Genomic DNA, 25,526 nt, shown 5'->3' with positions numbered 1-25,526 from the left:
GCGATACTGTAAATCTGTAGCTGAATTGTAAACTAAAAATAAACCATTAAAGTTTTTTCAAATATACAAGTTAGTTTTTTCAAATTTATCCAATTTAATTTACAAGAACTCATAAGAACAATTACCTAACTTAATTTACATAATAAATTGCGAAAAATAAAAGTCAAAATTGAAAAATAAATTGAATGAATGACAAGAGGAGTAGATGAATACCAAAATGTCCGAATTGAAACTGAAAAAGAAGATGATAGGTGCAAATTGAGAGGAGCGGGAGAGAGCGCCAATGTTTTCTATTTTGAAGAAGAAATAGCCGCCAGTTCATTCTTTCTTTTTTTTCTTTTTTGTTTTGTGTCGGGCAGTTCCAAAAAGTGGGGTGGGAGTGCTTTGGATGGTGGGGTGGATGGAAAATGTCTTACTAAATGGAGGGGTGCCAGGACCACAGATTTAGATAAAGGGTACTAGTCCCATTTTATAGGGTGTCAATACAGCGGGCCTTTGAAAATACTTGAATGCCTTTAGTTCTAGTTTAAATGTGTTTCTGTACTTATTTACGGATGAGGGCAGTGACTTGGGTCAGTTCCAATTTCACAGAATCTAGTGCATTTTTATTTTTTTCGCTAACAGTGAATCTAGTGCATTTTTTTTTTTTTTCGCTAACAGAGAATCTAGTGCCTGAATTCCATATTGATTTTTAGATTTGACTCACTGAGGCCAGATCATCGTGAGGTCACCGTGACCTACAAAAGTTACACCTAATTGAACATAGTTGATGGACAATATGAAATGTAACTCACCCATCATCTGTACCAAAAAAAAGTCACCCATCAGGCATCATTTCATTCTCATAGTATGTTATTGACTCACTTACATTTATTTTTTTCTGTAATTGCTAGCAACTTCTTCCGTTTGAAAAATCTTACATTTCGTTAAAATTTCAGATTTTTGGTATTTTGCAAATTGGCCCGGTGTATCCCAAGATTTTCTTACAAGGTTACCAGACTTTTCATTTTTTATCAAATGGACAAAACTTCAGCCCAGTTGTAGACAATTTGTGCTAATCTTGCTTTCTTTATGCGCATTTGAACTAGTATTTTATCTGTACGAATTGTGTTAGATATGAAACGAAGATGTGATGCTGTAGTCTGTAGCTTAAAATGCCCTATGTTTGATCAAGAGGGATGCAGTCTGTCTCCGATTTTATTTTAATTCTCAAGTCAAAAACTGATATGACAGATTAGTTAACCCGATCAAGCACGCATAGACAACAGAGTTTTGATCATCTCTGCCGGTGGACATTATATTTATCTTAGAGAATGGCTATATGGACGTACATCTCTTCTCTGTGACATCTGTGTAAACTTGTTTTATCTCTCTGTCGATCTCTTTTCCTGTGTCGAATTGTTATGGATTACCTACTCGGTGTTGGAATGTCTTAGGTGGGGTTCTTGTACATGTTTAAATCTATATAATAAAAGAGTTTGGTTTTTTATGCATATATGAAGTGGTCAAGGGAGAAAACAGTTTTGGGAGATCATATGGTAGACAAATCAGGCGCGTAAAAATAAATTTATGTGTTAGGAAATTTTAATTTTCTTAAACCCTTGCTAATCAATCAATCAGAAAGAATAACACGGTCAATGTTTCTCCAGCTCTCCGCCCAAGCACCTACCCAAAACACGGTCTAACACCTTCATCTCTCTTTTTTAATCGTTTGAAGAAGAAGGTCAGGGGACGCTATCTACGTTAAATACTTTCAAATAGGCAAGAGTCATCCTCTCTTCCCAATTTTAGTCTCACTTTAACCCCGACTTTAATATAACTAAATAAATTTATTTTATTTAGTTATATTAAATAAAATGGTTATATTAAATATTGCTTTTGTTTTTGGTTGCAAAATGAAGTGAACAACCACGATTGTATTTATAGAAAGATAGTGTATAATATTTTAGTTAATTAGTTAACCACTAAGGCTCTGTTTGGCATTGTGAAATTCTGCACCTGACCATGTTTAGGCTATGTATAATTTGTGGTGGATACCCCAAAAGTAATCAGTTTGAAAACTGTTTGGTCCCTCAGATTTGTTTGGTACTGTTCTTAATTTTTTTTTTCGTTTTTTTTTTATCAATTCTCCAAATTAAATGAAAATAACATCAAATTTTTCAGAAAAAATAAACACAAATCAACCGAAAGATAACATGGATTAGTAATTTCAAAATGACAACCAAACTTCAATTCAACATAATCTCCCTATTACTTGAAGTCCAACAAAAAAAAATTGATAATTCAAAAGCACTGCACTAGATTATGAAGATAGAGAGAAGATTGAAAGTATAAAAATGAGGAAATTGTGAAGATGGTTCTTCTTTTAATACCCAAATTCTATTTATGGGTATATATGAAAACCCAAATATATATTTGCGGTGGTTGGTCAAGATCGGAATGGAGATAGTGGAGAAGAAGAAGCTATAGAGTGTGAAGAAGAAGTCTCTCTCTCTCTCTCTCTCTCTCAAATTTTTCAGAAAAAATAAACACAAATCAACCGAAAGATAACATGGATTAGTAATTTCAAAATGACAACCAAACTTCAATTCAACATAATCTCCCTATTACTTGAAGTCCAACAAAAAAAAATTGATAATTCAAAAGCACTGCACTAGCTAATGAAGATAGAGAGAAGATTGAAAGTATAAAAATGAGGAAATTGTGAAGATGGTTCTTCTTTTAATACCCAAATTCTATTTGTAGGTATATATGAAAACCCAAATATATATTTGCGGTGGTTGGTCAAGATCGGAATGGAGATAGTGGAGAAGAAGAAGCTATAGAGTGTGAAGAAGAAGTCTCTCTCTCTCTCTCTCTCTCTCTCTCTCTCTCTCTCTCTCTCTCTCTCTCTCTCTCTCTCTCTCTCTCTCTCTCTCTCTCTCTCTCTCTCTCTCTCTCTCTCTCTCTCTCTCTCTCTCGAATATCGTTATCTTACCTTTCCCAAGAGATAAAGCAATCCTTGTTATCGGGCCATTTCTATTCTCCTTATTCATAAGTTGTGGCCCATATTCTGAAAATGGACTGGACCAAACAACTAAACACCTTATAAGGGGTCTTATACATTATACAGACTACCCAAACCAGGCTACCAAACAGACCCTAAAGGGATGCAAGGTTATAGATATCACCATATTGGAGTGCCAGGACCACCTACTATACCAATTTAGTCCTCACTCCTGATTATGATTGTACTTAATATTGATCACGTCTATACAATGTAAAACAAATACAAAGGAATTGAAAGAAGGCTCTACCTTTTGATTCTTCGGCACTTTAGAAATTCCTTCTCAAAACCACTTGGGTCTGACATCTCCCCAGAATTCACAATAACCAAATTGATAAAAGAAATTCAATTAATGTTAAAATAATATTGGTCGAGTTAGAAAATGAAAAATACTGAATAACCATTAAATCATAAAATTGGAGACATACCTGAAAACTCTAAACACAATTCAAATTTGTTGACACAAAAGCGCCATTAGATTAGATTGTGTTGGGGTTGGTATTGAAGCACCATGATTATTGATCAAAGAAGAAGTGGTAAAAATAGAAAGGTTGAGAAAGGGAGTTATGAAAAAAAAAATTGGGTTGAACGAACTGTTTTTTCTCGGTAGTTAATAGTCTGTTTGTTTTTTTGGAAAGTTTTACCATACGAAGGAAAAAGAGAGATTGGCCATACGAAGGATTCTTATTTTTATTTCCTAATTTCGTGGTTATTAGTAAAAGTGTTATAATTACCGTCAGATCATCCCAAAACTGCTTTCTCGACAGCCGCTTGATATAACAACATAAAAAGACCAAGTTGCTTTATTATACCTCCAATGGCCGACAACTTTTTATCTCCTTTTTTTGGAGGTGTGCGTAGGTGTTACCCAACAGAGACAGAGTATGCAAACACGTTCTTTTCATGGTGACCTGTGGGTTTTGAAAAGGTTTGGAGGTGGTATATCTAACAAATTCTATATATTTCATACCAAAAACAAAAATATAAATGAACAACTAATAACAACAAAAAGAATCACTAGAGAAAAATATCCCAACTCTTTTTGAATTACGAAAACTTACTCGCAGAAGCGGAAAGTAAGACGAATACCAATGATTCAAACACAATACTAACCAGCACTCCTTAGTAATATGCCTCATATGTCATAGCTAAATAAATATAGATCAGAGGAAGATTTACTTTATGACTTCCCCTTTGCTTGCTAATTTATTAGCTTTTGGTTCCCTAAGCTTTTTTGTTTTTTTTTCCCTTTTCTGTTAACTATCTGTTTCTGTTTCAGTGTTCCAGTCGCATTGAATCATCTTGGATTAGTTACTTCATTAAAATTTTAAGGTAAATATAGTAGTTTTATTGTATCTTTCCCCTGGTGTATGTAATTGGAACCGAAAAAATTGGTTACTAACATGTTGACACTTCCCATTAGTACCAAGCCACCTCCCAACTATATGCCTTAAAGTTTGAAACTTCAAAGAAAAAAGTCCCCTTACTTACTATGAGTACGTACCTTCACCTTTTCTCTTCTTCGTTGTTTTTTCAAGTTAATCGTACCATTTGTCAGCTCAAACCATTTAACTCCAAGCATGTAAACTATTTAATTTTGTTTTTCTTTCTTTCTTTCTTTCTTTATTTCAATGGTGTCATACAACCTCACCCAGGTAATATCTGTCTCCAATGCTCTAATACAAAGCTAATATATTCAATGTTCCTATGCTATAAACTCATCCATTCCACCAAGCTTAATGATTTAGGACCTAATGAGTTGGTTGTGCTTTTCTGTTAACTATGTGTTTCCGTTTCAGTGTTCCAGTCGCATTGAATCATCTTGGATCAGGTACTTCATTAAAAATTTCAGGTAAATATAGTAGTTTTATTGTATCTTTCCCCTAGTGCATGTGATTGAAACCGAAAAAAAGGTTTTTGACATGTTGACACTTCCCATTAGTACGAAGCCACCTCCCAAGTAGCAATGATAGATATGGAAACTCTGTAAGTATTCTTCTTATTTTGAACTATTGTTTTTCTTTGTGCTATTTGTGTTTCGAACTTTCGATGTGCAAGGTGTTATCTTGCCTTTTGTGGTTTCATGTTTTCATTTATTCTTTTGGAATAAGTCTTACCTATCAATTTCAACTTTTTTTTTGGGATCTCTTACCTTTCATATGGAGATGTGAAAGAGTTGGTATGCCATTCATTATTTGCTAATTGATTCAGACCGGTATTAAATTACATTCAATCATGTAAAAGACACAAGTAGAACTTCTACTTCTTATGATATCACTCAAGTATCGAGGATCAGTATCCTCTCTTCTTATCAGATTTTTGAATCCTCATAATTTCTAATATGATATTTTAATTTCGATCAATTTTTATTTTACGGTTGTAGTTTATTGGATGCTTTCGGCCTTTTTGTATTGTGACTTTGTGTGCACTTATTAGGACTTCATAACCTCACAGTATATGAATTTAGTTATCGTTTGACATTTATTAATTATGTTAAATCCAGGTGCAAGGGATTGTGCGTTGAATTGAAACTAACCTTTTAAGAATGTGACATATGAAGACTACCTCACACTAAGATCGGAACAAGTAGATAAAGGTAGGCAAGAAAGCACACTCTTCATCAGATGCAATTGAGTTTTGCATATTTGGGTTAGAAGTTTGGAAGCTAATGATTTATATCCTTAATTGTCTAACGAACGTAGCCGAATCGACAAGATATTATATTTTCATCATTGCATAATGAAAGGTTGGTTTTGGCTTTGTGATTAAGATTTAGTTGCAAGAAGTGGCAACAGAAGTTCAGATTTTATTGTCAATTGGGCTCACTTCTCAATTGATAGCTACTAAACTGCCCCATATTGTCTTTAGCATTGGCTGTGGGTTGTCTTTAGCTTCTTATGCAGTAGTGTTGGTTACATGTATGCTGGATTTAGCAAGGATCCATTTTGTTTTTACTTATTAATGTATCTATGACTTTCAATATTATTATATTTATGCAAGAACTATCCAACGAAGGAGATAAAGAGGACAATATTTTGGCAACTGACTGATTCCATACCCCGTCCATTGAAGTTTGCAAATTGGGTATTAGAGGCATTATTAAGAGCAAAATTTGGAAGTTCATTTGAGTAGCAAACCTATTGCTAGTGGTATCTTTGAGTGGTAGATCGAACTATTCCCATTATAATAGTATCTTTGAGTAGCAGACTTATAAATTTGTTTACAAGAGCCATGTTTTAATTGTGCCTATTTGAAGCTCCATGGGCTCTATATTGGTGATTTGAAATATCTTTGTTTGGTCAATGTAATGGCATAATTTGTAGTGCATCTTACATATGATCTCTTATGCATTTTTGTAGTAATTGCGTAATGGACATGATTAATTAGATGCATTGAATTCATTTAGCTACTGTCTTCAAACTTTTGATGTTGACAAAATCAAGAAAACTTGAGAACTTTTTGTTACTTTAGTAGTTCATAGTAGTTACTGCTTTTGTTGTTGGTTGTTGAGGCTTTATATTGGTGATTTGAAATATCTTTGTTTGTTCAATGTAATGGCATAATTTGTAGTGCATCTTACATATGATCTCTTATGCATTTTTGTAGTAATTATGTAATGGACATGATTAATTAGATACATTGAATTCATTTAGCTATTGTCTTCGAACTTTTGATGTTGACAAAATCAAGAAAACTTGAGAACTTTTTGTTACTTCAGCAGTTCATATTAGTTACTGCTTTTGTTGTTGGTTGTTGACACTTCGTTTGGGAGTCTATTGGATTGCAGACTTGCGAACATGTCCTTTAGCAGGAAACATTATCTTAGTTGTTTGGTCTAAGCATGTTCTACCACATGACTATCTGGAGAACTATTCATGGTATTTCTATTGTTGTGCCTAGAAACATGTTCATATATAAGGAATCATGTAACTTGCATATTCTCTATTACGTGGTTTCTCAATGCCAAGGCATGAACGTTAATATCAAAACACATTGAAGTGGTACCACAATTATATTGAACTTATTAGAAGATCAATGTTTTCAAAGTGGCATCCACACTATGAAAAAGGTTTTGAATTCCCCATTAAACTATTAATAATCTCCAGGAAAATCGATTTTATCCGAGTGATTATTAGTTTCTCAATACCATGACATGAACATCAATATCAAAAGAGCAAAAAGCACATTGAAACTAATTAGGAGCACAACAAATATAATTTAATAGTATTATTTTTAAGCGGCATGTGTTTGCCGAAGTAATTAGATAGAGTCTACATACACTCCGCTTCTGGATGAACAAATTGTTCTCAATATGTACATATACTCGGCCAAGATGATTTAAGATGATTTTCTAAGACATATTCCATTAAGGGTATCACAATGACACTAACAAGTTCAATTTAAATGTCAAAGAAAAAAATAGGGTAATTATGCTGTAAAAGTTAAATTTACATGTATTCATTTATTATGACTTGAGTGGGTAATTATGCTGGTTAAATTCTAGTTAACTTAACAAAACAGCTCGGTGCTGGGATTCATTTTCAGGGGTATAAATCAAGTGGCACCATTTCGCCATGTGGATTAGGAATTAACTAGAGAGCTTAATTGTGAAATTAAATAAAATAAAAAACCCCTTCGGTTAAGTTCTCCAAAGCTTTAATCGTGAAAATGAACAAAAAGAACCTTTTCATTCTCCAACAAAGCTTACAAAAACCTTTCGTTCTCAACGAAGGAAAAAAAAACCTTTGTTTTTTCTCCAAATTATCTTCTTCAACAAACCATCTAACCAAGATTAGAAATTAAATTAGTACAGAAACCTTTCGTATAACCCAACCGTTCCTTTACAACTTCCACAATCCACTAATTCTCCCTGTTTCCACATTTTGGAATCAAGACTCCACATTTGAATCAAGCAATTCTCGCTGTCTCTTCGGACTTCTCTTTGTAAGTGTCTCCTTTTCACCTATAACTTTTTCTCAGAAAGAATATGCATGTCTAATGTCTTTAATTTCTTATTCATGTCGTTAAAGTTTGAACTGCAGAAAAAATAAGTTGTTCACAACTATAGGTACACATCTTCTTCTTTACTCTATTTTTTTTTTACTAAAACACTAAACAATGTGACGCAATGCATACAAATATATAGATGTGAATGGCATCTGTGTTAATACTCATCTCAACGTCTACGTCAGTGTGAAAAGTTCTTAAACTGAGTTGGTGAGTTGCAATGAATTGAGACAGTGAGTTCAACTCGAAGCCGAAACTTATCAAAGTGCTCGAGGTTAAATTATTTTAATGGAGGAGGATGTTCTAATGGTAAAATATGAAGTATTTGCAACAAAATGTTTAGTTGATAGTTTGGATCCCATGAGCGAATTGCAGGTCAACAGTTTAAATTTAAGCCTTAAGATGAAGTGTCCCTTTTCTGTCAGACTCTACCACACGCTTTGAAAGCAGTGTAAGTGTAGATGCGTTTAAAGTTAAGCAATTGTCATGGTTACTTGATTTGTACTACTCCTTGATCAAATCGTATATTGCTTTTGTTCTTAATGAATTGTTTCCAAAACTAATTTGAGCATATAGTTCATTTGTTGTTGAGCAGATCATCAGGCACATGTCGCACTGCTTGGAATCTCTTGCACTTCGTCCAACTAGCCACAGTTCAAAGGTCAGAGCCCTTGACCAGCTAATTTATTAAGTTCCTTCACTTCAGTGCATTTCTTTTATTTCTCTACTTACATTGTTTCCTCTAAACTTTTCATTATTATTTTTCTAATTCTTTGCTTATAATGTTGCGTCAAATAGGAATTTAGGCCACTCTTTGTTACATTAAAGTTAGGGGATTAAGAATTAATTAAAGAGCTTAATTGTGAAATTAAAGAACCCTTCGGTTAAGTTCTCCAAAGCTTTAATCATGAAAATGAACAAAAGAACCCTTCATTCTCCAAAGCTCACAAAAACCCTTCATTCTCCAAAGCTCAAAGTTCTCAACGAAGGGGAAAAACAAAAGGCGCATGATACAACGGTGGCTTTTGCAGGTCAATTTCTGATTTCTCTAGAAGGGCTTCATCAATTGTGGTATTTCTTTTTTATTTTCAATTTCCAGACAATTGTTTATATCTTCGTACTTATTTTTCTCTCATCAATCAATTCCTCTAAATTAGCCATCTCCTAATCACTTGTAGAGACCATTATATCTTCATCAGTTCTCCTCCTCTCCAGTTGTAAGAAGGAAAACTACATCGGGTATGGTCTCTCTCATATTCTATCATTTTACCCTTTCTTTTTTTGTTATTGTTTCTATGCAGTCAATTTATTCTGTTGAAAAGATTGGAAACCAAAGCTTGATCATACTGCTTTATGAAACTTTTTTTTCTCCTCTCATCAATTTTGAGTTAACCTCAAGTAGTTTTAACATTACATATCAAATCAGAGTTTTTAATTAAAGTTAAGGTATATTTGCATATGTAGTTTGATATTAGATATTTGCATTGCCTATTGTTTTAGGACGTCTTACCACACCATGGAAAAAACAACTATACCCTACTTTAACTAGACAACAAAAAGTATTATACTGTTTTTTCAAACCACATCTTCTTAGATGTCATTTTCATTTAATTTATGTGCTACTTAAGGGCTTTGGTCAATTTTCATTTCTTTCTTCCTTCACTCTTATTTTTTTTCTCTTATCATTTTTTGGTTCCTTGGCATTCATTCTTATTTTGTGACTCCTCATAGATGTATGCTAGATCGATTGGAATCGCCCACAGTTATAAAAGTCTAGGTGTCCCTTTGAGTGTGTTTTTTCCTTCTAAATTTGTTGTGTGTTCAGACAACTTTGTCTGTTAACGTGTTTTACGATTGTCATTACATTTTTTTGTTTAGTGCAGCGTTGAAGGGCACAAGGTTCTTGAAATCGAGGTATACCGTAGACGGTGCAATTTTTTTTCCCTTGCTTTGTTATTAGTTTGAACAAATCAATCCTTTTCATGTGACATTGATGCCACCAGGGATTCTTTTCTTCTTGGTTGGTGGTTACTACAAATCGGTTGCTTCTACCCATTTATTGTTGATGTTTGGTCCTTCCTTTGGTGACACTACATTTTCCTGTTTGTTTTTACCACATTTCTAACTTTGTAGACAAATTCCTTTACATTAGGTTTCGATTCTATTAAAACTTTAGGATAACTTTGGTTTCTTTCTCTTTACCTTTTAAGTCTAGGTGTCCCTTTGAGTGTGTTTTTTCCCCTAGATTTGTTATGTGTTCAGACAACTTTATCTGTTAGCGTGTTTTACGGTTGTCATTACATTTTTCTGTTTAGTGTAGCGTTGAAGGGCACAAGGTTCTTGGAATCGAGGTATACCGTAGATGGTGCAATTTTTTTCCCTTGCTTTGTTATTAGTTTGAACAAATCATTCCTTTTCATGTGACATTGATGCCACCAGGGATTCTTTTATTCTTGGTTGGTGGTTACTACAAATCGGTTTCTAGAGTGAATTGGTCTTTTGTTGATGTTTGGTCCTTTGTTGATGTTTGGTCCTTTGTCTGGTGATACCACATTTTCCTGTTTGTTTTTACAACAATTCTAACTGTGTGGACAAATTCTTTATTAATGACATTTCGTGTAGTTGTTTTGGGACCTCCCCTTGGTATTTGGTAATGAAAGACATAGTTTTTTAGCCTCTTGGATGTACTTATGATACAACTCATTGAATGCCTTTTCACAAAAAAAAAAAGGTCCATTTACAAATTATTAAAAAGGCTATCTAAAATAATTATTGTATATTATTCTTTAATAGGTTTTTGGTGCAAGCAACACCCATAAGGATGTTTATATGCTTCCAACATTTGTGCCATTGAAATGTAACAACCCAACGTGTTGATTATTTTGTCATTTCTTAACGACCCTTTCGATCAGTCGGCCAAACACCATTTCTGAGTGTGTAATACATACCAAATGGACTACAGAGCTTACTAATTGGTAGATTTTTTGGGGTTTTGCTTGGTGGTATTTTCTTATTGAATTTCATCTAAATCTTTTTGTGAATTTCTTGGTAATTATACTAATATTGCATATACATTCCTGTTGAATTGAAATATTCTCCAACTACCCATGTCAATCACTTTGTTCTCATTTAGCTTTTGAAACCTTCCCCTCCTAAAAAAGAAAATCGTAAATCCATGTTGTTCCTTGGACTCTGTAATAAACTTAATTTCTTATTGCATAATCGTGTATGTTAAGATTTAGACCAATTTGGTAAAAAAATTGTTTGGCTTTCAGTTATGTCATTGAGGTAGACATTGATTACACTTGAGGTATTATACCTTTCTGTAATCCCTTTAAAATTTATATGCGCGCTTAACAGATTGTACCCTCATTTTAAGCCACTTAGGTGAATATGATTTCATTGCCAATTGCAGAACTTTGAAGTCACATCTCTTTCATTTGGGTCAACTGCGCCAAGGTAATATCATTTTCACGCTATTAATGCTCCAGTGCCTTCCTCTTAACTTTGCACTTTGTTTATCTTAACCTTGCACTTTGTTTCTTCATTTTTGTTTTTAGACGGTAATAGTTTTACATTGTAGGTTTTTCACCTGTTTTTGTTCTTTCCTTTCGTTACATCCGATTATGTAACTTCGTAAGTCAATCCCAAGTGGACCCAACAATCATTCCACACTAATTCTAAAAGAAATCTAAGTTCTATGTACTTAATTTTAGTTCTCTCTCCTCCCAATTGAGGAACAGTTGTTTGTTTGTGTTTGCATGTTTTCGCTATTTTTGTTTTCGTTTTAAGTTTTGCACTTGCTGTGTTTGTTGTTTCTATTACTATTCTTTTCCATTTGTATGGTACTTTATAATTCTTTCACCGGCAAATGGAGTTTGTATTGCAGGCTCTATAAGCAATAAGGAGGTGCTACAAAGGTACGCCTTATTTGGGTATTTTATGTTATTTTCATGTTGTGTTTTAAAATGGAGGTGCAAATACATAAAAAAAGGTTGTAAAGCTAGGAAAAACATACACTTATAGCGGTATGGCAAAGCCACTCTTGACCAAATTACAAATGTGCACTGATTTTATGTTCATCAAATTAACATTATTGATGCCAAGACACCAATCTATATATACTTGGCATGACTATTTATAAGCATTTCATTTCTCTTTTAGTGAAGACTATCTCAGCTAAGCGCATTACACACACAACGATTAGATGAAAAGTTGTGTAGGTTAACAGAGATGTTTATTCCATTTTTGCATAGTAAGAATCATATGTGGTCTTTAATAGGATTTTTTTAGCATTTTGTTGGGTTTTTGTTATTCTTGCTAAAAAAAATAGGGAAAAAAATATTACTAAAAACCCATTAAACATCCTAATAGGGAAAATATTACTTGTTATAGCAAGTAACCATTTTTGTTGAGACTATCTCATTTCCATGAATAATTAAAATGAAAAAAATAGGGAAAAAAATATTTGCCATGCAATACAACGGGTCTGAAAAAATGTTGTATTGCATGGCAAATATTTTTTTCCCTATTTTTTTCATTTTAATTATTCATGGAAATGAGGCATATTATAGGTTGTTCTTTAGGGCATAATGGGTTGCTTAAGAATTCTTGCACTGCTGTGAAACTGTACTTGATTTGTAGATCAAACCGCTTGACCAAGTAACTTATATTTTGTTGCATTTGTTCCCGATCCTCGATAGCTATGGTGCTAGCAATATAGGCACAATTAATAAATTGATATATGTTACACCTTTGATTGCTACTTAGTGCATATATTGTTTTCATCTAACAGTCTAAAATTATGCATTTATTGCGTATGTTTAGAAGTCGTTTGTTTTGATTTTGGTGGTTGCTGGTTCTGACTTCGGTACTTTGGCATACTATTATCAAATATATTCACTGGACTATTACACCTCTCATATTGCCGTTGGCAATGGAAGTATTGGAATCGGCATTGGAAGTAGTGTTGGTGTTAGGGATGGTACTGCCGTAGCTACCTGAAAATCTGCTTTCTCTTTGAAATTGATTTATAGAGTAATCTATACAAATACTGCTAGCACAATCTTAATTGTAAAACTGTGAGTTAATGAGTGAGATCAAGTTTAATTTGTGCTCTCAGCGCAATCTGTAATCTGTGATTTTTTTTTTCCCAGTAAGATTTGAATGTATCTGTAACGTGGAGATGTATGTATATTAGTTGCACTGTATAAGTCGTGTATTAGGGTTTCTAGGATGTTTGTATATTTATAGTTTTCTTCTTATTTGAGGATTGGTTACTTGACTTAACTGGCATTGGTCGAGATGGTTAAGTAGTTGGTTCTACAAATCAGTATATCTTTTAGTAGTTGAATTTACGACTGAGGTATGAAGTTTTATATTTGGTTTGGATGTATTCTTATTAAATTTTCAGGTTATGACAGGTTTATATTTATGAAATGTCGAATATACAAAGGAGACTGTTGAAATTTTACTAGAAAAGTCACATATCTTAGGTATGTAATTGCATGAGATATGGGGCGTTACAAAGTGGCATCATTTTAGTAATATTGCATATACATTCCTGTTGAATTGAAATATTCTCCAACTACCCATGTCGATCACTTTGTTCTCTTTTAGCTTTTGATACTTTCCCCTCCTAAAAAAGAAATTTGTAAATCCATGTTGTTCTCTAGACTCTGTAATAAACTTAATTTCTTATTGCATAATCGTGTGTTAAGATTTATACCAATTTGGTCAATATTTTTTTTGGCTTTCAGTTATGTCATTGAGGTAGACATTGATTACACTTGAGGTATTATACCTTTATGTAATCCCTTTAAAATTTATACGCGCACTTAACGGATTGTACCCTCATTTTAGGCCACTTAGGTGAATATGATTTCATTGCCAATTGTAGAACTTTGAAGTCACATCTCTTTCATTTGGGTCAACTGCACCAAGGTAATATCCTTTTCACGTTATTAACGCTCCAGTGCCTTTCTTTTAACTTTGCACTTTATTTATCTTAACTTTGCATTTTGTTTTTTCATCTCTGTTTTTAGACTGTAATAGTTTTACATTGTAGGTTTTTTATCTGTTTTTGTTTCTTTTATTTAGTTACATCCAATTGTGTAACTTCTTTAGTCAATCCCAAGTGGACCCAACAATCATCACTACACCAAATTGGCCAAAAAACAACAGGTGTATTCGGCCGTAAACGACGGTTAATAGCCCACGTAATAAAACTTGAGCCCATAGCCGTTGTTGTCTAACTCAATAGCCGTCGTCCTCTTATAATAGAATTTGGAGCTTTGACGAGCTAATTCCCGCTCTACTATTTCGCGAAAAATTAGACTTCGCGGCTAAATTTCGATTGGGCAAATAAGAAAAATATAGCAGAGAGAGAGAATTCGCCTTCGTCAAAACAAAGTGTGAGAGAAAAATAGATATTGAGGTTCGTTTGGAAATCTTGATTGTTGTTTTCATCTCGTTCTCTCGCCATCAACAGCTTAGTTTCAGGTAATCATATAATCTCATTTGCAACAATTAACCCTTTATTTTTATTTTTTTGTATAAATTCTTCAGATTTCAATTATTTTATTTGTTTTCCCATCAGTTTTTCGGTTTCAATTTGGGGGGTTTTGGTGGAATGTGCTTTGCTCGATCATCCAATTAGCAGGTACTACATATTTTGATCTTAATTCTTTGATTAATATCTGTTATTAGTCGAAAAATTGAATTTGTTGTTGTTATATTAAACCAATTGCAATTTATTTTTAAAAGGTTGAATTTTTCTTCAAAGATTACAATTTTTTTTTTAAAAGGTTGAATTTTTCTGCAAAGATTACAAATTTAATGTTAAGTCACTGTAAAAAAATCAGTTGGGTTGCTAAAAAAAAAATTCAGTGGTAGTAACGCATACAACTAGGATACCTTTCAACGTCCTCTTAGTTAATCCTTGGGTATACGTGGTATCATAAGCATAGCATTCCATCTTAACGAGATGTTTTAGGACTAGCTGAAACCGGTAGTGGCAAAATCGCTGCATTCAAGGCTTACCTATATTATTACAAAAGTTAGCTAAGAATCATTACGGTGTTTACGCGTTAGTTATAACGCCTACGCGTGAATTGGCATTTCAGTTAGCTGGCCAGTTTAAAGCACTTGGGTCTAGTTTGAGTTTGAGGTGTAGTGTTATTGTTGGTGGAATGGATATGATTGAGCAAAGGAAAGTGTTGATGAGTAGGCCTCATGTTATTATTGCTACGCCAGGGAGGATTAAGGTTTTGATTGAGCTGGATCTGGATATTGAGGCTGTGTTTAAGAGGACTAATGTATAAAATTGTTTTTGTTGATGATATGTAAATTTATTAGTTATAAGTATATGAAGAAAAATGTTAAAGCAATTGGAATGGTTAAAGTATATGTGAGAAACTAAGATATGCAATATGTTTCATAACCATGTGGGGATAGAATTTCTTGCGATTGGCACCTTGACGTGGTGTGTTTTAGAGGATATGTGTAGTGGATGGTTGAGTTTTGTATCTGTTTTAATTGAATGGAAACACTTAAAATTTATGAACATGTAGTTGTGTATGGCTAAACCATACAAATCTTAGGATACTTGGATGTAGAGACTTGAAGTGTTTAGAGCGAGACTTGAGTTGTCCATAGACAGAAGATGTTGCTGAAAGAAAGGCTTCAACGACTACATTTTGACCAAACTTCGTCCCAGTAAACCTTTAGGTTGAAAAAGTATTGGCGGATCACCTCTCAGAAAGGGAGGAAATCCTATTCTTCAGTTGCTGAAACAACAACATATGTCTCTGCGTCAATGTCGGCTTACATACCTTTAACTGACCCCACCGACCATTCTCAATGTGGCTTAAAAGCTCTTCTATTTCCCTTCTCGAGGGAGTTTCGTTTAGAGTAGCCCCTTCTTTAGGGACCTTTCAATCTTTCATACACTGATTTTAGAGTAGGGTCTCTAGCCCATATCTCAGCTCTTTATACCTTATTATCCCCGAGGAGCCCCCAAAGTAAGCTAAAATTCCTTTAGTTTAGAGCGGGCAACAAACCCTTTTTTATTAGTTAGTCGGATACTAAATCCCGGTTGGCAACCTCTATCCAGCCCTTGATTACGCTTTTACTTTGTTGGATTTGAAACTACAGCCTCAGCCTTGCTCCACCAGCTAGAGCTTGGCTAGATGTCCACCTCCTCGATCACCATCTGTTTTCGACTCGCTCGCTACCTAGTGATGAGCTTGACTGGGTGCTCTAAGACGAACGCGTCCAATCCGCAAAGCCGGGCTCAACGGCTCTTGAGTTTGGCCCCTCTTAAGCAAAAGCGTTGTTTCCGTCATTCGAATGGGCCTCAAGCCACCGCCCATGCTTCAACACCTAAGTTTTCACCAGAAAAACCCAATTTTTATTATGGGCAGAAAGATTAGATTCCAGTTCAGGGAAACCAAACAAAGAAAGCCAATCGGAAATTATTTTATCACTACGCGAATCCAAAAGAAAACTCGGAGCGAGAATCAACATCCTCACTTAGGGCTAGGGTAGGCCGCTTGGGGTTTATGGCGCTCCCTCTGCGGCTTCTCCGAAAGGTTTTCTGTCACTACTTAAGATAACACAATATTGGGATGTGAATCCATAAGAGAAGGACATAATAGAATAGATAGGTGAGTGCGTTGAGTTCCGAAAGAAGAGCTTCTTCCATAGGGAGAATCTATGAAAATCTAGCTGGGATGGATATACTAACAAAGGAAACAAGATAAATACCATATAATACATTCCTACCCCGCCTAATCTCTTCTAACCGGAAAGAACCTTTCGTAAAAAATAGAAAGCAAGGAGGAACATAGGTCCCACTTTTTTCTTAGAGGCCGCCATACTAAACTAAAAGCACTTGAAGGAAGTTAATGGCAGTACTTACCCTAATATAGATATCTCTACTCAGCTCTTCCCCTAACTACCATAGCGACAGGAGCTACTAGAAAGGCAGGAAAGATAAAGTGCCTTAGAGAACTGAAAGCGAGGGAAGGAAGATCAGGGGAGTAAGATACAACCAATCGTCTGAAACCGGGATTTTGGTTGTCCACCTCTCATCAGCTCCGACTTCTTTAAGCTCGAGTCTTCTCCTGAATCTCTCCAGCATGGTTTAGAACAAGGTCTAAAGCTAGTCCATACTTCTTTACCGTTATTGTTTCAACTAGGGCATATGGAGCAGGCAGCTTTTATATTGCTCGCTTGATCTTAGGGGAGATAATTACTTCTCTTTTGTTGTGGGAAGAAACCGCTCAAATGCACGATATATCGCTTTGGTTCATGGAGGAAGTTGTCACATTCCCCGTTACTAGCAAAGATCATCAAGGACTTGAAAAGCAATATATCTTTCTAAGTGGTGTTGTAAATCCAAAATCTTTGAACTTGCGGTAGCTTTTATTGCCCGCTAGGGGTCGAGTGAGCGCTTTGTTAGAACCGGTTGGTTTACCCGTGGACCCAAAACAAAATATAAAGTAAACCTGCAAAGTAACTATTACCTAGGAACATAAATGATCCAGTTGGTTAGTTTGATACCTTCTCGTAAACCTCGATTATAACTGATTTAGGGTGAATAGAGACAAATAAGCCACAACTCTAAGGTTGTACTTGTGAATTGAGGTCAGTGATGCGATAGAGAAATATCAGGAACTCTTAAAACTGAATGCTATCAAAACACCAAAACTTTGAGGCCGCTCTCAATTCATGAGTTGGGTTTCTCAAAGAGAGAGAGGTCTTTTCACCCTAGATTTGAGCACTTGATTTCGGCAGTAGGACAAATCGACTGTGACGAATCGAGTGTTGCTGTGGAACTCAATCAAGTGTTGCTGTGGAACTCAATCCAGCTGTCTTTCTTTATGAAGGCAGCTTTCCTCATTCGCCCCAGTTCGAGATTGTGGATCGGAAGCTGCAGCCTTTTGTTTCAGACTTTCCTATAGATTCAAATTTGAATAAAACCTTCTTTCTCGAAAGGCGTGTTCGAAGGGCATGGCTCTCCCACATCTTATTCAACAACTTCTTTTGGAGAGGAAGTCAGTAATAGCTTTTGGATGTTGATGGTGGTTTGGATTCGCTTCTTACATTGTGAAAACTGAAATCTGAAATGTAATGTTTTTTTTTGGATTTTTTGAGTATATATGCTATTGTTTCCAGATGCAAGCTCACGAGCTAGTTTCGAGCTCGAGCTTCAATCGAGCTCGTTTTGTAAAACGAGTCGAGCCGAGTCGAGCTCGAGCTAATTGTAATTCAAAACGATTCGAGTTTGAGCACAAAGTAGAGCTCAACATTGAGTTTGAGCTCGGCGAACTTCGACTTCAAAAACTCACGAGCGAATCTGAGCATGCCAATACTTTCGATCGCCGACTCGATGACCACCCCTACTCATGCCTCGGTGCGCTATCAACTAAGTCAACCATACCAAACGATTGTTTTATTTTAAGTCTAACACGATATGTTGCCCATCAAACAAAATTCTTATATAACACACAACTCTTTGTTGGTAGTCTGTATACCTGACCAACATCATCTATTTACATCTTTGTTGGTACTTGGCAGTCTCTTATATCATTCAACTGCCAAAAGATAAGGTTGGTTGAAATGAGGACTGGATCTTACTGGGCACAGATGCCATCTTATTATACTCGAGCTAGCATTCAATAAGACTTATTTATGTTATCCGCTTAAGATTTTGAGATGAAAATCTAAGTTGTAGTATATTGTATATATATAACATAAAGATACAAGTGTGAGAAGATAATAGAACATCTAATAAAATAGTAGGACTAGGAAGAAATAAACAAGAGAAAGGAATATAAATTGTGCATCTAGAATACGAGGACATGATCTTAGCAAATTCCTTGGTATTAGACTATTAAATCTTGTAAGATGGAACCGTGATAGTACAATATGGTTTCTTTTCTTCTTTTTTAGCTTTGAGCAATGCCAAATGAAATAATGAAGAGCTCCTGTATTAGTTCCGACATTATAGTCAAGGCACCAGTGATTAAGAAGCATTACACATTTATACATGAAGATTCCACTTGTTGATGTCTGCTTGATGTTTTGTAATCATTAGATTTCTTCCTTTTTCTTTTAGTGTTTGGGATGTTGTAAATGACTTGGTTTCTTTTGCTTTAATTTCCTCTTGGTTATATATAAAGCTGCCAAGTTTACTTATTCATTGTTGAGTCTACTTATTCATTGTTGAGTCTGCAAGAAGTTATCAACTATAAATATATAATATTGCTATATATTTGTTATACAACTCTTGATTTTACATATGAATTTGCTAGTTGACATGTTTGTCGTATTGAGATTTTCTTATTACTTTATATCTTGTTCATCGCAGACGACTGGTCATTCATTATCTAGGCGACCAATGGTATCACGTTCTGCACAAACGTGTGAGCTGCAAAGCATGGGGGGAAGAGTGGTTGCCATTGGAAGAATGCTTGGTGATCGAGAGGATGTACCTGAGAATGCATATCGGATTATAGTGGACGAGATCCTAGAATTTAATGCTGAGTTGTTTGGTGCTAGAGGAAAGACCTTTAGTGACATTGACATGGGATCTTCTATTATATGGCCTAAAGCCTTTACTAATGTAATCTAAACTACTTTCTTAAGTTATATGAAAGATTTGGTTGTGTACAAAGTTGTAGGATAGGATTTGTTCAAGTTGTTGGATGGGATTTTTTTGTTGAAGTTTCAAGTATCCAATGAAAATATTTTGCTGTGATTTAGGTTTTTGTTATTGTTTTATATTTTGTTATTGTTCTTCAGTTATAGCTTTATAGGAATATATTTTGTTTCTATCAGGTACCAAAAAAAAAAAATGCTAAATAAATAAATGACGGCAAGAGCCAGTGAAACATTTATCCCATAAACAACGGCTTGAGTCTGTTGTTATATTCCAAATATAGGTGGGACGAATTTAAAGGGAAACATGTGCTGACGACCGTCGTTATTTTACAAGTGTTAAAAGCCGTCGTTGTTGTTTAAACTTTACAAGTGCCCCGGGCCGTTGTATTTCAAAAACTACAGCGGTTTTTGTGACGGCCGTAACAACGGAATATAGCACATGTTTTCTTCATAAACAACAGCTATGGGCCGTTGTTTCTTGACTGTTTTTTTGTAGTGCATTCCACACTAATTCTAAAAGTAATCTAAGTTCTATGTACTTAATTTTAGTTCTTTGTCCTCCCAACTGAGAAACCGTTGCTTGTTTGTATTTGTGTGTTTTCGCTATTTTTGTTTTCGTTTTAAGTTTTGCACTTGCTATGTTTGTTGTTTCTATTACTATTATTTTCCATTTATATGGTACTTTATAATTCTTTCACCGACGAATCGACACTACAACAAACAAGCTCATTTGCAGCGCCATACCCCGTCGCTAAAAGTTTCAAAAAGCGTCGCAACTGATCAATTGCAACGGCAAACATGGCGTCGCAAAGGTGCTGCAAAAAAGTGGGTCACAAAAGCTAAATTTCGACACCTATAATGGTGTTGCAAAAACTTTTTAGTTTTGGCAACGCCACACTTTGTTGCTAATAGTATATGTGCGTCGCTACTACATTTTTCATAAATTAATTGGGTTTTAAACTATTTGCAACTACTAGCGTTGCTAAAAACTACTTTTGGCAACACTTTTTGGCATTGCAAAAAGATGACTTTTTAACTACACCATTTGGCGTCGCTATAAGTTAACCTTTTAGCTGCACTTTTCAGCGTCACTATAAATTACCCAATTGCTACACTAGATGTGTTCCTAATTGTTTAAACCAGTTTGAAATGTCCTACTTCTTTTCAATGGCGGTACCGAATTACACCAAATATTTTGATTCATATGAATTTGCAAAATTTTCCAAATTCAATTTATGTAGATAACAGTAACCACATTTCAAAGCACAATGAGTCATAACAAAGTATAATTCATTAATTAACATAATCCATTACAAAAAAGTGCCAATACATCGTATCACATAATCGTCAAAACTAGATTTTTAGCAAAATTCTCAAATATCCATAGACTGCCGCCATTTGAACAAGATCCATCCAAGTAATTTTCTTCGTTAGTCTATTGGCAACTGATCAATCAATCTGGTACAACAAATTCAGAAAAAAAAATGTATAAGTAAACTTATCTGAAACATTAATAAAGAAAAAATGCACTCAAGTAAGCAATGAATGTGAAAATATTTTTTCCAAGTTACCTAGGAAGTAAATACCACTACGACTTAGCTTATAACAATTGTTTAAATTCCCAACCTTTTATAGTTTGAAAAACAATAATCTGCCCATGCTTATTAAGAAGAAAGAAAGAAAAAACAGACACTAACCAATAGAGTTTGCATTGAACAACACGGAATTTCGAGTAAGACAAGAAGCTAGCGATTGTAATTTGCCTGTTATGTTCATCAAACAATAATATATGCTTTAGACCGAAAAAATTATAAGATGTACAGATTAATAATATTTACTCATAGTTGTCAGACTACTATCTTGAAACAAATAATCAAGCAAAGACTAAAACACAAGTACCTCACATAGAAACACATATGTCATATGGATCATAAGATAAGCATGTATTACTTTAAAGTCATTACATTACATTTGTGGTATACACTAATCTCGTAAAAAAAGATATTGTAGATCATACCTAGTACGTACTTGTGTAAATATTGTATATCCTTAATATATCCCTTAACCAAACTATGAACTAGTGAACTAGGTATAAAATCTCCACATGGTAGCATGCAATGAATAGTTGCTGACCAAAAGATACAAGAAGAAATCTACAAGACAATACAATAGCAAGGATAGCGAACTACACTAGATCTTATTGCTCAAAATTCACAACCCATTTCCCTCTAAAAATAGATAAAAGCCATACCCGTATGGTGTTAGAGACAACTCGATCTTAATCTCATGTTGCATTTGTTCGGACCTGCTACTTGTTCACTAGGCTGCAACAAGTCAGGCATATAGCTTACAATAAGTCTTAGAACCAAAAATGACCGCAGCAGAACTGAATGGTAAATGGAGGCAACTTACAAAACAGCTTAGTTCCAGACCAAGAATATGCAAACCATGTATCAATTCGAATCAACACTTGAAAACTTCTGACGGTCACCGACCTCTTCCGAACATCCAGTAAAATAGCAAAGAAAGAGGTTATTGAAAATAATGAGTGGCCTGACCAAGAAAAACACAATGAGTTAGTTAAAAAAAAACACACAACTAATCTTAGAGATATATGTTTGTATCAACGAAACCATGATCTATAAGTGACTCAATTGGCATTAAAAGATACTCGAGACAAGTCTACATGCCTTTCTTGGTAGCAAAGTACAACTTTAAGGTTTACAGTGACTCGATTGATCTTACAGGATTACAAAAATAACACCAACTTAAAAGAGTCTTCTTATTAGCTAAGTATAGGCTTCATATCTTGTGTTGAACTGATTGGTAATGGAAATACTCATAGAACTTACTAAATTCCAAGGCAATCACACTGTCAACAACAAATCCAACAATATAACCCAAGGACTTGAAACCATAATAACTTACCAAAGTTGTGACTAATAGTGAACATATGTAAAAGAGTAGTACTCAATCACACATTCCAATAAATTTAATACATAGTTCCTACTTGCAAAAACAAAAATAAGAAAGGAAACAAGAGCATTAACACAAGATCAGATACTCATATTGTTCATTCGTTAAAGTCCTCAAACAAGAGCAACACAAAAAATTTAATAGAAGGGAGATTTGTACCTTGATCTAAGTGGGAAGAAAGGCATTGCCACTACATGGTAACCCTTTTGTTGGTTCATATATACCTTCTAGATCTCCAACCAACATACAATGACCTAATTTAGTACAAAGAGTAGGCATATCCTGGAAGCTGGAACAAGGGCAAGTTGCAAAATGTAGAACCTTACTTCAAATGTTAGTACTTTAGGCGTCTATAATGGAATCAACTAGACAAAAATTTAAATATATCAACATATTTTGAGTGATATTAAAATTCCTAAATCTTATTAAATTGGCCATGACTTGACTCCACTCGTACTATTATTTATTCAAACAGTTAACACCATATTATATGTCCAAAGCACCAAGACCAACCCCGAATACAACAAATAACGGTCATGAACAAAAGGTGTTTCACTGGCTCATAGTGGTTTTAGTATTAAAGAGCCACCTAGCATTCTTACGTACGTAACTTGAGTCGATCAAAATTGGGGGCTACCAATACTACAAACTAAGGTTACTAAAACTATATATCGTACTACATTGTTTCTCGTAATGCTCCTCGGGATTGTATCTATCCTAAGCTTGCAGGATAAATGTCCTACAGACTTGGTTGCATTTTAGGATTAGATGTATCTATGCATGCTGATTCAAAACATTAAAAGGAAATAAACACAAAACACAACAACGAAAAGTACCTAAAAGGTGAGAATGTAAGGGATACCTAACACTTAATTATAATCAATAAGGAAAAAATATACGAGGGAACACCCTGAAACCAAGAGGGCTAGGACAGAGCGGCAGGAAAGAAAAATTACTATAATTTGCCATTCTGGGTCACCCCAAAAAATAAATTTCAATAAGGAAGAATAACTAAAGGGTGAAGAAAATACATCTCACATCGCCGATCAATCACATCAAGTTGTTGCTGAAGCTTTTCCAAGGTCCAAATCAGATGCAAAAGATTGCAATCAAAAGTAGAGATAGTAGCCACAGCTGCTGGGACAAGTGAAACTTTCACACCCTGCAAAAAAAAACATAGCCATAAGAATTAGATGGCAAACAATATAAGAGAATAACCAAAAGTAGCCCAACGCCAAAACCAAAAGTCTAATTCATTTCCTGAAATGAAAAAGAATACAAATGAAAAGAGCACCCAACCTAAAAAATTAAAAATTTCAATTTATTTTTTAATCCAGAACTAATTTCCACTTCAAATCAACCTGTAAAACAAATCCAAAGGGAACCAAAGGCAATTATGCCCGAGTAACCGAACGAACCTGAAAAATCGAAGCTTGGGTTATCAAAATCAAAAGAGAGAGAGAGGGTGGGAGAGAGATCGTTAGCTTACTGTTGATGGATGTGAGAACTGAGGAGTGTTTTGGACTTTTCATTCGTTGCCAACTTGGGGAGCGCTGGTTGAAGTAAGGGTTAGAGAAAAAGAAAGTCTTTTTTGGGTTTTTCAGTTTTGGTATTTCAATTTTTTTTAGTTTGAGTTTTCAATTTTGGTATTTTAATTTTAGTTTTTAGTTCGAGTGCCAATTTAAAATAGGCCCGCTCATAAGAGGCCCATCAACAACGCCACTTTCATCGCAACAGAGGCTATACCAAATAAGCATGTACATTCCTAAAAAAATTGTTACAACCCACAAACGATCCATTAAGCTTTAGTAGTGACAGCCGTGTTCTAAATGACAAAAACCCATAAAAATATTGCATTTTCTTTTTTTAGAAAATATAATTACAACCTTGCAAATGGTTGTAATTATATTTTCTAAAAAAAGAATCCCTCTACAAGAAAATTGATAGCACGCCAAATTTTTAGCAGCCCCAAAAGGCGTCGCAATAAGTGACCTGTAGCAACAATTTTTTGGCGTTGCAAAAGGGTGCGTTGCTGAAGACCCTTTCTGTTGTAGTGTGAGTTTGTATTGTCAGACTCTATAAGCAATAAGGAGGTGCTACAAAGGTAGACCTTATTCGGGTATTTTATTTTATTTTCATGTTGTGTTTTAAAATGGAGGTGCAAATACATAAAAAGGTTGTAATGCCTAGGAAAAGCGTACACTTTAGCGGTATGGAAAAGCTACTCTTGACCAAATTACAAATGTGCACTGATTTTATGTTCATCAAATTAACATTATTGATGTCAAGACACCAATCTATGTATACTTGGGATGACTATTTATAAGCATTTCATTTCTCTTTTAGTGAAGACTATCTCAGCTAAGCGCATTACACACGCAACGATTAGATGAAAGTTGTGTAGGTTAACAAGGATGTTTATTCCATTTTTGCATAGTAAGAATCATATATGGTCTTTAATAGGATTTTTTTTTTTTTTTTTTTATTGTTGGATTTTTGTTATTCTTGCTTCTTGCTAAGGTTCAGACACGTTGTATTGCATGGAAAATATTTTTTTTTCCTATTTTTTTCATTTTAATTATTCATGGAAATGAGGCATATTATAGGTTGTTCTTTGGGGCATAGTGTATTGCTTAAAAATTCTTGCATTGATGTTAAACTTTACACGATTTGTATATCAAACCGCTTGACCAAGTAACTTATATTTTGTTGCATTTGTTCCCGATCCTTGATAGCTAAGCTGCTAGCAATATAGGCACAGTTAATAAATTGATATATGTTACACCTTTGATTGCTATTTAGTGCATATATTGTTTTCATCTAACAGTAT

The 25,526-nt window shown here is 34.5% G+C and overlaps 1 long non-coding RNA gene across 1 annotated transcript; it reads left to right on the top strand.

Annotated features, from left to right (window-relative positions):
* The first annotated feature begins 14,210 nt into the window (after positions 1-14,210).
* On the top strand, positions 14,211-19,891 carry LOC147508948 (uncharacterized). Its single transcript, XR_015216472.1, has 4 exons — positions 14,211-14,554; positions 14,652-14,714; positions 15,308-15,369; positions 19,428-19,891. It is a non-coding gene; the product is annotated as an uncharacterized LOC147508948 (long non-coding RNA).
* The last annotated feature ends 5,635 nt before the right edge of the window (positions 19,892-25,526 follow it).

The sequence above is a fragment of the Coptis chinensis genome, chromosome 3, assembly GCF_015680905.1.
Source record: "Coptis chinensis isolate HL-2020 chromosome 3, ASM1568090v1, whole genome shotgun sequence".
Taxonomy (NCBI): domain Eukaryota; kingdom Viridiplantae; phylum Streptophyta; class Magnoliopsida; order Ranunculales; family Ranunculaceae; genus Coptis; species Coptis chinensis.
Note: the sequence above shows the minus strand (reverse complement) of the source record. Positions and strands in the feature narration are given on the sequence as shown.